The sequence below is a fragment of the Megachile rotundata genome, chromosome 13 (genome assembly GCF_050947335.1).
Source record: "Megachile rotundata isolate GNS110a chromosome 13, iyMegRotu1, whole genome shotgun sequence".
Classification (NCBI taxonomy): domain Eukaryota; kingdom Metazoa; phylum Arthropoda; class Insecta; order Hymenoptera; family Megachilidae; genus Megachile; species Megachile rotundata.
This window is the reverse complement of record NC_134995.1, coordinates 15,930,039-15,943,652: the sequence shown is the minus strand read 5'-3', so window position 1 is coordinate 15,943,652 and position 13,614 is coordinate 15,930,039. Positions and strand designations below refer to the sequence as shown.

At 33.8% G+C, this 13,614-nt stretch overlaps 3 non-coding genes across 3 annotated transcripts; all 3 read left to right on the top strand.

Annotated features, from left to right (window-relative positions):
- Positions 1–643: 643 nt before the first annotated feature.
- TRNAL-AAG (transfer RNA leucine (anticodon AAG)) lies at positions 644–725 on the top strand. Its single transcript has one exon. It is a non-coding gene; the product is annotated as a tRNA-Leu (tRNA).
- Positions 726–13,172: 12,447 nt separating this feature from the next.
- On the top strand, positions 13,173–13,244 carry TRNAW-CCA (transfer RNA tryptophan (anticodon CCA)). Its single transcript has one exon. It is a non-coding gene; the product is annotated as a tRNA-Trp (tRNA).
- Positions 13,245–13,528: 284 nt separating this feature from the next.
- Positions 13,529–13,610, top strand: TRNAS-AGA (transfer RNA serine (anticodon AGA)). Its single transcript has one exon. It is a non-coding gene; the product is annotated as a tRNA-Ser (tRNA).
- Positions 13,611–13,614: the final 4 nt, after the last annotated feature.

Here is a 13,614-nt window from a genome sequence, read left to right as displayed (position 1 = left end):
GTGTGCTCGTGTTGGTAAACGTGGGGGCGCTTCTATATATGGATCACTTACTCACCAACCAACCCTGATTTACGTGCACCTCCGCCGGTATCGTTTGGAAAGCGTTAAAGAATCACGTGAACGCAATATTTCCACTAACTGGAAATAGCGTGAACTGTTTTAACATATTCCTTTAAAACAGAAACTTCACTACAGACTTTGAATTTTTAGAAAAATTGAAGCTTTGAAACTTCGCGACATTGATAGTTTGGAACTCTTAAACTTTAAATCATTGTAATCGTGAAAGTTCAAAACTTTGACAAACTTTTACAGCTTGAGATATTGTGGTATTAAAATTTTTTAACTTTAACATTATCACTAAGTAATACCTTTCTAATGTTAACGACAGTGGATCTAAAATGAAAATGTTGAAGCTATAAAAAGTTGGAACGAAAACAAATGTAAATATTATATAGGGTAAAGAGCAGCTAAAAATTACTATTTAATGGATGTAAAATATAAAAATTTTGCAAATAAACCTATATACAATATTTATACAGTAAACTACTAATGTATAGCCGTGATCTTACGAAAAAAACAGGGTTGTACTTAATGCATGTAGTTAATCGGTATACGTAATGTTTCTATGAAACGTAATTTCAACGGTAGCGTGGCCGAGCGGTCTAAGGCGCTGGTTTAAGGCACCAGTCTCTTCGGAGGCGTGGGTTCGAATCCCACCGCTGCCATATTTTTTAATTTTTGTATTGATTCATAATGATAAGATAAAATGAACGAGTTCCTAGATTGTACTCCTCATAACCTTTACGTTTCGCTGATGCAAGAAGAAACACTATAAGCGTGCTGATTTCTTCGAATGTCCAATAGGTTGCGTCGGCACGCGGCGCCGTGGTTCACACTTATTAGGAGAACATGTTACGACTGAAATTTCAATTCGACTGATCCTCGTTGTGAATTTAATTGTGTATTAAGCAATGCTATGTATAATGCGTGCACAAAATCCTACTTTTGATCATAAATGAAAGTCTATTGTTTATCATGATATATCAATTTTATTGAAATATTGTTATAAGACCTTAAAATTGTGTAGATTTACTGAAGACAGTACGGTATAGCAAAGAAAAATTATATTAGATCATAAAATAAATCAATTTGACCAGACAGCAAATATTGCGACCATAATCATTTTCATCGGGTAATTTATATTCAAGAACACTTTCAGTATCTCGTATTTTTTCGAAATAATTTATTCTTATAAGGAGTATAAACCTGTGTTTCTTTATTTAAAACCTTTATTCTGAATATTCACGGAGTTCGTTCATTGGATTTCCCCGTAACAATCGCATTTCCTGCAAATTTTAAGTGCGGTGTGTGCTCACATCCCGCACACAAGACGCGAAACATTAGGGTAACATGAACGAATAATCTTTCTCCTCGCTTGACAGTTGAGCGACATTCGCGCGGGTTGTCTCATTTAGCCCCTCCTTGGAGCAGGATACCATGTTCATCGAAAAAGCTACGAGAGAATAACCTGAATTTATGCTAGTGTAATATTCATTGCAGCAACTTAATACATCCAAAGGTTTCAAGTATTTCATGTATGTTTGCTGCTATTATTTACACATTTCTAAAGTTGTTGATTACTTATTACTTAGCACTAAAATGATCGTCGTTATATCGTATCGTAATTGTCGATATCTCTAAAAATTATTTTTGGCGATTCGAAAGAAAATTTTTGAAATAAAAAAATTTGATAAATAAATAATTGAAAAATTATTAATTACAATAAAATATATCATGACATATTAATTAACAATTGTTTTGTAACATATCTATCAGAAGAAGTTAAAAAAATAATAAATTTAAACAGTTACAGCACTAATTTTATAAATAAATAATCGAAAAATTAATAATTACGATAAAATATATCGTGATACATTAATTAACAATCATTTTGCAAAATATCTGCAAGGAAAAGTTAAAAAAAATAATAAATTTAAACAGTTACAGCAATAATTTTATAAATAAATAATCGAAAAATTAATAATTACGATAAAATATATCGTGATACATTAATTAACAATCATTTTGCAAAATATCTGCAAGGAAAAGTTAAAAAAAATAATAAATTTTAATAGTTACAAACAATAAATTAGTTAATAAACAATTATAAAGTTAAAAATTGTTAAAAAATTATTCAATTATTACGCGAATAAACTTCGAGTCGAGGTAGCACGGTATTGGTGCATTATATGACACCTGATTGGATACTGAATCACCAATTATCGTGACCGGTTTGTACCCGCAAGAGGTCACATCTAATCAGTTTTGTCGCGACTGCCAAGGAGTTCGGATCAACCCTGTCATCACTTACCGGTACGAGTCAAGTTTTCAGTAATCGGATTAAGTGTTCATCTCTGTGTTACCTAGTGTACTAATACAAGTGTCTAGTGTGTTTTATCAAGTGTTTTTTAATAAATACGGGGGTGTATTAACACGATTTATGGTGTGGTTTTTCATGTGTCAAAGTGCTTACTGAGATGTTTTAATTTATAATTGTGCATGTGTATACGAATACCTTAGTGTGTTTTATAATGTTATACAAGTGTTTTATAATTATTTTTTAAATATATTGCTGGGTTTTACGGTGTTATTACTTACGTGTTTTTACAAATTTTTGTGAACGTTTAGTGAGTTTTATGGTGTGGTTACCTACATGTTTAGACACGCTTGTGCAAGTGCTTTAGTGTAATTTATGGTGTAGTTGTACAAGTGTTTTACCGTTATTTTTTAAATACTTTACTGGCTTTTATGGTGTTATTACTTACGTATTTTTACAAATTTTTGTGAACGTTTTAATTTATAATTGTGCATGTGTATACGAATATATTAGTGTGTTTTACCGTTACTTTTCAAATATTTTTCTGGTTTAGACATGCTTGTGCAAGTGCTTTAGTGTAACGTATAGCGTAGTTGTACAAGTGTTTTACCATTATTTTTCAAATAATTTACTGGGTTTGGTAGTGTTATTACCTACGTACTTTTGCAAATTTTTTAAATGTTTTAATTCATAATTGTGCATGTGTATACGAATATATTAGCGTGTTTTATAATGATGTACAAGTGTTTTACCGTTATTTTTCAAATGATTTACTGGGTTTTGCGGTGTGGTTACCTACGTGTTCCGTTATATTTTTGCAAACGTTTTAACATGTTCTCTAAGTAATTACCCCAGTCTTTTAACATATATTTTCAAATGTTTTACAATATTTCACGATGTTACTATTGATAAACGTTTGCAAATTTATAATGGAATTCTGTAATATAGTTATTGTACTTCTGCATGTTAATCAAAATGCAAATCGATAAACACAGTTAATTAACCGTTGTGATTCTTTTATGATTACAGAAGGCCACACCAACTTCACGGACAAACTGCCAAATCCAAATCTGACGAAAGCAGCCAATCAATCAATCGATCGATCGATCAAGCAGCCACGCAGTCAATCAACCAAGCAGCCAGTCAATCAGATGAGCCACCTCCCAGATGCTTTATCGATAAAACGATCGCAGTGATGCAAGTCAGCGATCGGTGAGTCGCATGCTTTACGATTCCTCCGGTTCCCATCATGTCGTAGGACGAATGGTCCGAAGCGACACGGGAACTGGTTGTATTTTTATATTTGAGCGAGCATAGTGACCACGACTGTACGATCGTGCAAAATTCGTACAAACTGTTTATTATATTTATTAGATCAGGTCAGGGTTTTCTTGTACATCGCGTTTTAACTTCTTTTCAATTTAAAATTAAAATTAGTACATAGAAGTCGGATGACCCTCCGATTTCACAGTAGTTGTCGAGTCACTTTTATAAAGTTATAGAGTCATTTTCAATTTTTACGTACTCGTGAAAATTTTTTAAATGAATATGTACAAGAAAGTATCGCGAGAAACAGATTTCGATATCAAAGTTATTTACGAATGTTTGAGTCATTTAGAAATGTACTTTGATATCACAAATCTGTTAAAAATGAAACAACCGATATACTTAGATTTTTGCAAAGTGATCTTCCATTTTCCATTTTGAAAATTTTTTAAAGTTAGAGTCAATTTTTGCTGGAAGACACTTTATTAGCATGTTTCTAATCACGTTTTTTAGCTCAGGATTTTCAGCACACATGAAGAAAACTGGTAGGTCAAAATATGATTGGCCGTGTTCATTTTTATGCTCTAAATTCATGCGCGTGCTTAGTTGCTACTCGCATGAGTTAGGGCAGGTGGACACGGCTTAGTTTTAAGATGTTTTGGCGATCGACAAATTGACAGTGAATTATCGACACAAGTTACACGTGTGTGTGTGGTTAGGTCGTGGACCTTGTGTCGATTACACTATAGATTTATTTTTAAAATTTTGCAAAATTCTATTTGTAAATGCATACAAAATGCAAGTCGAGTCATTTGAAAATGCATACAAAATGCAAGTAGAGTCATTTGAAAATTTTATAAAGTTACTAAGTTAAAAATTGTATGAGTAGTTTAAATTATTACATGTACATATTACATTGAATATTCGAAAGAGTATGAAAATGAAATATGTTAAGTTCACTGTCGATTGTCGATCGATTTCAGCAAAAAGGTATGAACTTAGAGTGTGAATGTAGTATTGAACTCGGGTGTCGGAGACGTCCCGGGACGTACTCCCTAGGATTAGGCTTTTTTGCACCCGGGTGGTATGTGTGAGAACCGTGGAGTGTGTTTTTGTGAGAATGGACTTTGCAATTTTTTAAATATAGCGATAGGCAGGCAGGTAGCTTACTTCTGGTGTGAATGAGTTAGTTTTAAGTAGGTAGGGCCAGAGCAAGCTTTCACGTTTCTCTGTCCTCCTCTCTCACACGTGAGATGCTTGCATCTGGGGGGTTCACGAAAAATCGAGAAGAGAAAAATATTAAATATGAATTTATTTAATATTCTCTTGAACTCGATTATTCGTTCAGGCCAGGCCTTTTAGTTTGTAAGTCGCAGTCGGGTTCTAGATCCGACTGCAAAAATGAAGTATACAGTGAAGTGAAGTGAAGTGCAGTGAAATAAAATATTCTGCTCGGACATTCTTTTACGGACAGCGCATTCTAAGAATCGCTGGTCGTATTTTTATTTTGAGTAATTATTTTTCTTACCAAAGTAACTTATATTACATAAAATTTCGATTTTGTTATCGATCGAAATAAATGGATAGTATTGCAATTTTATTTTTAATAAAACTGTCTGCTATCTGTTTATGGAGGTTGATAGCGAAATTGAGAATTTATGTAATTGAAAACTAAGAATGTCCGAGTTACCGTAAAATTTCGCGAGTGATTTTTGTGAGGCTTTGCCGAAGAGAGAAGAGGCTATATGCCGAAGAGCCCCGGCAAAGTTGCCAAAGAAGAGGGGAACTATTAATGGCTGTCCATCTTAGGATGGAGAGTCATTTTGTCACTATGCTCGCTATTATTTTATTCTATTTTACATGTGTTTTTTTTTACGGTACAAAAGTATCGTTTAACGCGTTTTGCTCGAATTTCGAGCACACGATTTTATTTCGCGACTTTATTTCGATTTTTCAGGTCTTTTTATTGCATTTTCTATTTATACAAATTTTGCCTGGGGTAAAATAATATTTCCCTCCTTTGCTTAATTTTCTATTTTTGGGTGGGGTAAAGTAGTATTTCTCCCCTTTGCTTAATTTTCTATTTTTGGGTGGGTAAAGTAATATTTCACTCCTTTGCTCAATTTTCTATGTTAATAAAGTTTTGTCTGTTTCAGCATTTAATTTTTGATAAATTCGTACATTGTTCTCTCTTTTCAAATTTCTGTGTTAATAAATTTTTGTGTGTTTCAGAATTGAATTTTTGGTAAGTTATCATGTTTTCTCTCCTCAAATTTTTGTGTAATAAACTTTTGTCTGTTTCAGCATTTGATTTTTGGTAAGTTCTGTTTACTGCATTAGTTTTACATTAATTCCGAGCTTGTGGGAGGATGGGTGGGCTCGGGCGCAGGTTTTTCGTCACGACACGTGGCGAAAAGCTTGCGCAAATTGTAAGTGCCTTTTGTTCTAACTTGCACTCATCTTTACGACAATTTTTTAACTTGTTACATATTAGCTTGTAGTAATAGCTTATCATTTTTATTGTCAATTGCTCGAAACTTAAAAGAAAGTTCTTCCAACTTTCTTCTTTAGCCCTTTTCTTTACAAAGTTTTAGATTATACGAGTGCAATTTTAGAACAAAAGGCACATTTAGGGCTTTATTATAAGTATTGTAGTATGCGTGAGTGTGTGAAAATGTGAGTGCAGGATGCAGGACTTCTCATCGTGGGATCATAGAGTTTTCCAAATCCTAAATGATTTTATTTTTCGTTTCGAAGATTTCAAGACATTTTCAAAGCCCCTCACTATTTTATTTCTTCCCTGTCTTACTTTATTATTTGATTGGTTTTTAATGCTTGTACTTTGATTCCAGTTTCTCTTTCATTTCAGTTGCACTTCCATTTCCTGCGTCAATATTATTTCGAGTTTCGAAGTTTTTCGATCATCTCATCTTTCCAATTCGGTTTTGAAGTTTTTAATTTCTTGGGGTTTTTATTTCAGATTTGAGATTATCAAACTTGAGATTTTCAAACAGCTCCGTGACTTTATTTCAAGCTTTGAAGTTTCCAACTCTCATCGTCTTTTTATTTCAGAGTTGAGGTTTTCAAAATCGTAATTTCATTTCATTAAGGTTTTAAAAACCTACGATTTCGATATTACAAGACTTTCATTTCGAATAGAGAGAGATTTCATTCCTTGAACCTTCAATTTTCTGTCTTAATTATTTTTGTATGTTTCAGGTTTTAATTTCAAGTAAGTAATTCAATGATTTATGTTTCTCTAATAACATTTGTCTGTTTCAGATTTTTATTTTAAGTAAGTAATGTTTCATATGTGTCTTAATTATTTTTGTATGTTTCAGATTTTTATTTCAAGTAAGTAATTCAATGATTTATGTTTCTCTAATTACATTTGTCTATTTCAGATTTTTATTTTAAGTAAGTAATGTTTCATATCTGTCTTAATTATTTTTGTATGTTTCAGGTTTTAATTTTATATAAGTAATTCTTAATGTTTCATATTTGTCTTAATTACTTTTGTATGTTTCAGGTTTTTATTTGAAGTAAGTAAGGTTGATATGTGTCTAATTATATTTGTCTATTTCAGATTTTTATTTGAAGTAAGTTATTAATTGTTTTATATGTGCCTAATAAAATTTATCTGTTTCAGATTTTTATTTCAAGTAAGTAATTTATTGTTTGATATGTGTCTAATTAAATTTGTCTGTTTCAGATTTTTATTTCAAGTAATTCATTCAAGTAAGTAATTCAATGTTTCCTATGCGTCTAATTACATTTTCTGTTTCAGATTTTTATTTTAAGTAAATAATTTAGTTATTCATATATGTCTTAATCATTTTTGTATGTTTCAGGTTTACATTTTATGTAAGTAATTTTTAATGTTTTATTTGAGTGTTAATTATTTTTGTATGTTTCAGGTTTTAATTTTATTTAAGTAGTTTTTAATGATTGATATTTGTCTTAATTATATCTGTATGTTCCAGGTTTTAATTTTAAGTAAGTAATTTTTAATGTTTTATTTGTGTCTTAATCATTTTTATATGTTTCAGGTTTTTATTTTAATAAGTGATGTTTGTCTTAATTTCATTCAGATATTTCAGGTTTTATTTTAATTAGGTATTGAAAAGTTTCATATGTGTCATAATTACATTTTTATATTACAGATTCTAATTGTAAGTAAGTAATTGAATACTTCCCAAGTACATTGTTATTTTATTTGCGTATTTTTATCGAGTCGACTCGAGTTTTATTTCACTTTTATTCCGTAAATGTTAATATGCATTTGAATGTTAGCATGAATTGTGCATGCCCAAACATTTTAATGTTACTAGTCTTGCATTTGCTTCCGTGTCTCCTCCATTCATTGTTACACCTAATTATTCTATAGGTTATGAATTGGTCATCACTGAAGACTCCCTTCGAGGGATTTCATCGATGGATGCGCTAATTTTAAATTAGTTTTAAGTTGCGCACAAAATATTGTAATATTATTATAGTATGAATGATGTGTGAAATGTGTATACACGAAGATTGAAGACATCGCTCGAAGACAACGTGGGATCATCGAGGGATACGTGCCTTAGTTTTAAGTCGATTAAGCTTTAAGTTAGTTTTAAGTTGTATGCTCGTGGGCGGGCGGGTGGGTCCCTGTAAGTACCTTTCATTCTAACTTGCACTCATTTTCACAATTCTCAATCTTTGTACGCGTTAGCTTGTAGTATACTCAGTTATTTTTTGTCAATCGTTCCGAACCCAAGTGGATCATTGGGGGTTTATAGCGCAGTGAACACGCGGCAGAGGTGAGCTGCAAGTGCTGGTGTAGCGCCAGGGACACATCTCTGCGGGGCCGATCGATTGATGAACCATCTCGATCTGCCGCCTCACGGCAGGGGTCTCCTCTCTGCGGTCAGACTTGCTTCAAACGCAAGCGGGGAGAAATGGGAGACCCTCCGCGGATGTGTCACTCGTTCTTGCCAGTATTTTCGGTTCATCTCTGTCTCGTGGTTCACGTAAGCCACTATGGACTACCCTTTGACCCATGGAAGGCGAGGATCACTTGACGAAAAATACTGATCCCCTTTTTTCACAGAAAGTTCTTCTAACTTTCTTTTCTTTTTGTCAGGAAGTTCTTCTAACTTTCTTCCCTTTGCTTTTTAAATTCGTCATAGATCATATGAGTGCAATCTTAGAATGAAAGGTACCGCGCGGCGTTTAGAATAAGTTAAGCGTATGTGTGTGGGGCCCCATGCAATTAGTATTAAGTTAATATATGTGTGTGTGTGATACAAGTTCTTTGCTGGATTGTGGTAAAGAACTTGTAAATGCGAGCCTATGAGCTAAGTAGAGTCAGAACTCATTTATCCTTCTGATAAATGAGGTTGCATTTGGAGGGTGGAAGGGATTTGGAGTTAGGGTGGGTCACTATCGTAGCCACCTCCACGTGGTGTGACCCGGTAATCGGTATAGTTCTCTAAAGATTTTTTAGTCTTTAGAAAACTATACCGAGCTGAGAGCTACGGTTTTATTTCGCGATTTTATTTCGAATATTTCACTCCTTTGCCTAATTTTCTATGTTAATAAAATTTTATCTGTTTCAGCATGTAATTTTTCGTAAGTTCCTACATTGTCCTCTCTTCTCAAATTTCTGTGTCAATAATTTTTGTCTGTTTCAGAATTTAATTTTTGCTAATTTATCATGTTGTTCTCTCCTCCAAATTTTTGTGCTAATAAATTTTTGTCTGTTTCAGAATTTAATTTTTGATAAGTTAAAATATTGAGTGTATTAGTTTCATGTTGATTCCGAGCTTGTGGGAGGAAGGGTGGGCTCGGGCGTAAGTTTTTCGTCACAATTTGTGACGAAAAACTTACGCATTTTTTTGTGCCTCTTGTTCTACCTTGCACTCATTTTCACAATTTTTCAACTTTTTACATTTTAAAAATTTTTCACAAGTTTTACTTTTAATTCAATAGTGTATTCTTGTAAATTGATTGAAACATAAAAGAAAGTTCTTCAAACTTTCTTTTTATTTCCTTCATTTTTCTTTCATTTAATTTTACCTTATACGAGTGCAAGTTTAGAACAAGAGGGACATGTAGAGTCTTTAAAAATTTTAATTTGTGTGATTGAAATGGAATTGCAGTTGCAATTACACTTTTTAAATGTGTAAATGTTTTTATTTTCAGCTTTTATTTTCAGACATGATCGAATTTTTATTTTGCTTTTTAATGTTCTTGAATTTTTCCTCATTTTTTCGGGTTCTGAAGTTTTCATATTTAATATTATTGTAGTATGAATAATGCGTGAAATGTGCATAGGTACACGAAGATTGAAGACATCGATCGTCGTGGGATCATCGAGGGATCATCGAGGGATCATCGAGGGATCTTCGTGGGATGCGTGCGTTAGTTTTAAGCTAATTGTATGCGTGCGTTAATTTTAAGCTAATTTTATGCATGCGTTAATTCTAAGTTAAGAGTGCTCGTGGGCAGGGCGGGTGGGTCCTTGTAAGTGCCTCTCATTCTAAATTGCACTCATCTTCTCAATTCTGAAACTTTGTACGCGTTAGCTTGTAGTATACCCACTTATTTTTTGTCAATCGTTCTGCGCCCAAGTGGATCATTGGGGGTTCATAGCGCTGTGAACACGCGGTAGAGGTGAGCTGCAAGTGCCGGTGTAGCGCGAGTGATATTCTTTGCCCGGCGGGGCGGATCGGGGTTGGCACCTCTCATACTCTGATGTGCCTCCCCGACCCGCCGCCATTCTGCCAAGGGGCATCACGGTCTGGGTATCCTCTCTGTAGTAAGACGCGAGAGCGCTGGGGGAAATGGGAACCCTCCGCCAACTGGGGTGTATCACTCGTTCTTGCCAAAGGTATCTTCGGTTCATCTTTGCCGTCGTGGTTCACGTAAGTCACTATGGGCTACCCTTTGACCCATGGAAAGCAAGGTTCGCTTGGCGAAAAATAATGGTCCCCTTTTTTCACAGAAAGTTCTTCTAACTTTCTTTTCTTTTTCTCAGAAAGTTCTTCTAACTTTCTTCCCTTTGTTTTTTGCATTCGTCATAGATTATTTGAGTGCAATTTTAGAATAAGAGGTACCATGCGGCGTTTAGAATAAGTTAAGCGTGCGTGTGTGGGATATCCCATGCGATTAGTATTAAGTTAATGTATGTGTGTGTGTGTAATACAAGTTCTTTGCTGGATTGTGGTAAAGAACTTGTATATGCGAGCCTATGAGCTAAGTAGAGTCAGAACTCATTTATCCTTCTGATAAATGAGGTAGTTGCAATTGGAGGGTGGTAGGGATTTGGAGTTAGGGTGGGTCACGAACGTAGCCACCTCCTCGTGGTGTGACCTGGTAATCGATATTATTCTCTAAGAATTTTTTTAAAAATTATCTTTAGACAATAATATCGAGCTAAGAGCTACAATTTATATTTACTGTGAACTTATGTTAAATAACACACACATGTTTAATAACTAGTTAATAAAATCGAATCTTCAAAAGTGCAAGACAGATAATCTGTTTCCAAGAATCAGATATGTTCAGAAAATTTGTATTTTACACTAATAAAGATTGAACATTGATTTATAAGAATAGAATAATATGAAACAGCAATGATTAGTACAGTGGAAAAATTATTACAGCTTATCCTGCCTTGATTTTAAGTATAATCATAGCAATACCTCAATTAAGCTTAAATGACTTTACTAATTGATCATTTTTTACGCTAAAATCTTTAAATTATGTTAAATAAACTCAAAAAAAACAGTAACAAGATAAGAAGGTAACCATTTCATGAGCATCTTTTGTATTCTATACGCTGTAGGTTGCAAATAAAGCTATGTTGATTTACACGCAGCCTTCAGCAATCTGCAGTTAACGAGTAGAATGGACATAATCAACAATTTAACCGATTCATTAGCAGGAACGCAGGAAGAACGGTAGATATCCAGTACCCGGTCCGATACTGGAAGAACCAGGTTTAGAGGAAGAGCAGGTTTAGAGCGGTCACTTAACCTGTTCTTTACCATAAGTGTATAAGTACTTATAAAATTACTAAACATTCTAAATGCGAAATGTTTCGAATTACAAATTTCAAGCATCTGAAATTTGATGCGTTTCAAATTTATAAGTACTCCACAGTCAAGGCATTTCAAATTGTAGTTTCATTTGACCTCGTATAATTTTAGAACGTGGCTCTGCAAATGCTCGTGCCAGCCCTGTCGAGTACGACCAATGACAACCTCCTTTTATCTTATGTTACCCGCAGATTGGAAAGACATAATTTTGAGGAAGAGCCGCGCGGGCCTTAAGCACCTCTGTGACGTAGTAATACTTTATTGGCCTATAATGACCTCTTTCCATTGTTTATCAATACATTCCCCTCCGTACAAATAAAATTTTCGTCAGGTCCGACGTCCTAACACATACCTAACAATAATAAGCAACCTCCCGAGGTTGAAATTGAATCAATAATACATTTCATCTCCACGTTCTAACTTCACGTGTGTGAATTAAAGCGTAATCATAGGGCAGTGACACTGTTTTTCCCCAAAATTGAAATTAATAAATATTTCCCTTACCTGTGAGCGTACACCGAATCCTTCACAGTACCTTCGTCATCTTTTTATTATATTTGTCCATTGTATAAGCCAACGATATTCCTATGGTCATTATTCATAGGTGGATCAAATCTTATTACGTTTTCCCCTAAAATTAATGTACAGTTCGGTGGGGGACACGTCTTGTGGGTAGCTGAAGCTTGTAATATGTAGGACACGCGTACATACACACATACTTACAAATCAGCGCGTACACTAGCGCTTCTATCGGTGGCGTCATGAAATTACTGTTGGCTGCATGCGTTCCTGTTGAAAAAATTCCTCACGGGCGAAAGTCAAGGTATGACGGAATATAGTATCATCGTACTCGCACGAAGGACGCTACGTACGTTGTATAAACTCCTGGTGCTAGGAGGGGCTTTGTGAGACAACCCGCGCGAAACTCTTTTCAATGTAGGGAGAAAGACAGCTTCCTAAGTTGATATGTTCCTCGGATAATTCAGTGCTTGCATGCGGGATGTGAGCACGCACCACGTGTTTTTCACTGAACACATTGTAGCAGTTCAATTAGTGATTGATGACGTATTTGCAATGAAATTTTTATTTCCTTTCTAAATATTTCTATAAATATTATTTACAATATATAAATAGAAAATAAACAAGTACATTCAGTTTCATTGTCTTTTTATATAAATTATTACTTATTAAACAAATGCTTAACTGTAATAAAAACAGCATATGTAGTACATATGTATATGTATAAATATATCTAAGTTTATATTAATCGTAAGGCATATTTAACAATTTAAAGAACAATGTACTACTTTTTTAGTATTTTAACAATGAAGAATATCTGGTAGTATTTGATAAAATTTGATATCCTAATTAAAACTGTTTTTTAATACATTTGTTTAACTGAAGAAGAGTTCATAATCATTCCGTACTAAAAAGATCGATGTATCAAAGACTCCGTGGCGCAACGGTAGCGCGTCTGACTCCAGATCAGAAGGTTGCGTGTTCAAATCACGTCGGGGTCAACCTTTTTTTTGTAGTATATTTTCTTTTTGCGCAATATTCAATAATTGCAGAATTTTTTAACATCGAATACAATATTTAAAAGAAACAAAGATTGTACAGTAGTTCGAACAGTTATCTTCAAACTTTGGAATCAATTTCTTTTTCAAAACATTACAATATAATTGATGTATTAAAAATTACGATATTTTATTAATAACATATTTTTAAGTGTAACATAATTTAATTGTTGAGTAATATTTCTGAGCTATACATTTTTTTCATATTAGGAAAACGTAAAATCGTAGCAGTCGTGGCCGAGTGGTTAAGGCGTCTGACTAGAAATCAGATTCCCTCTGGGAGCGTAGGTTCGAGTCCTACCGACTGCGGAAA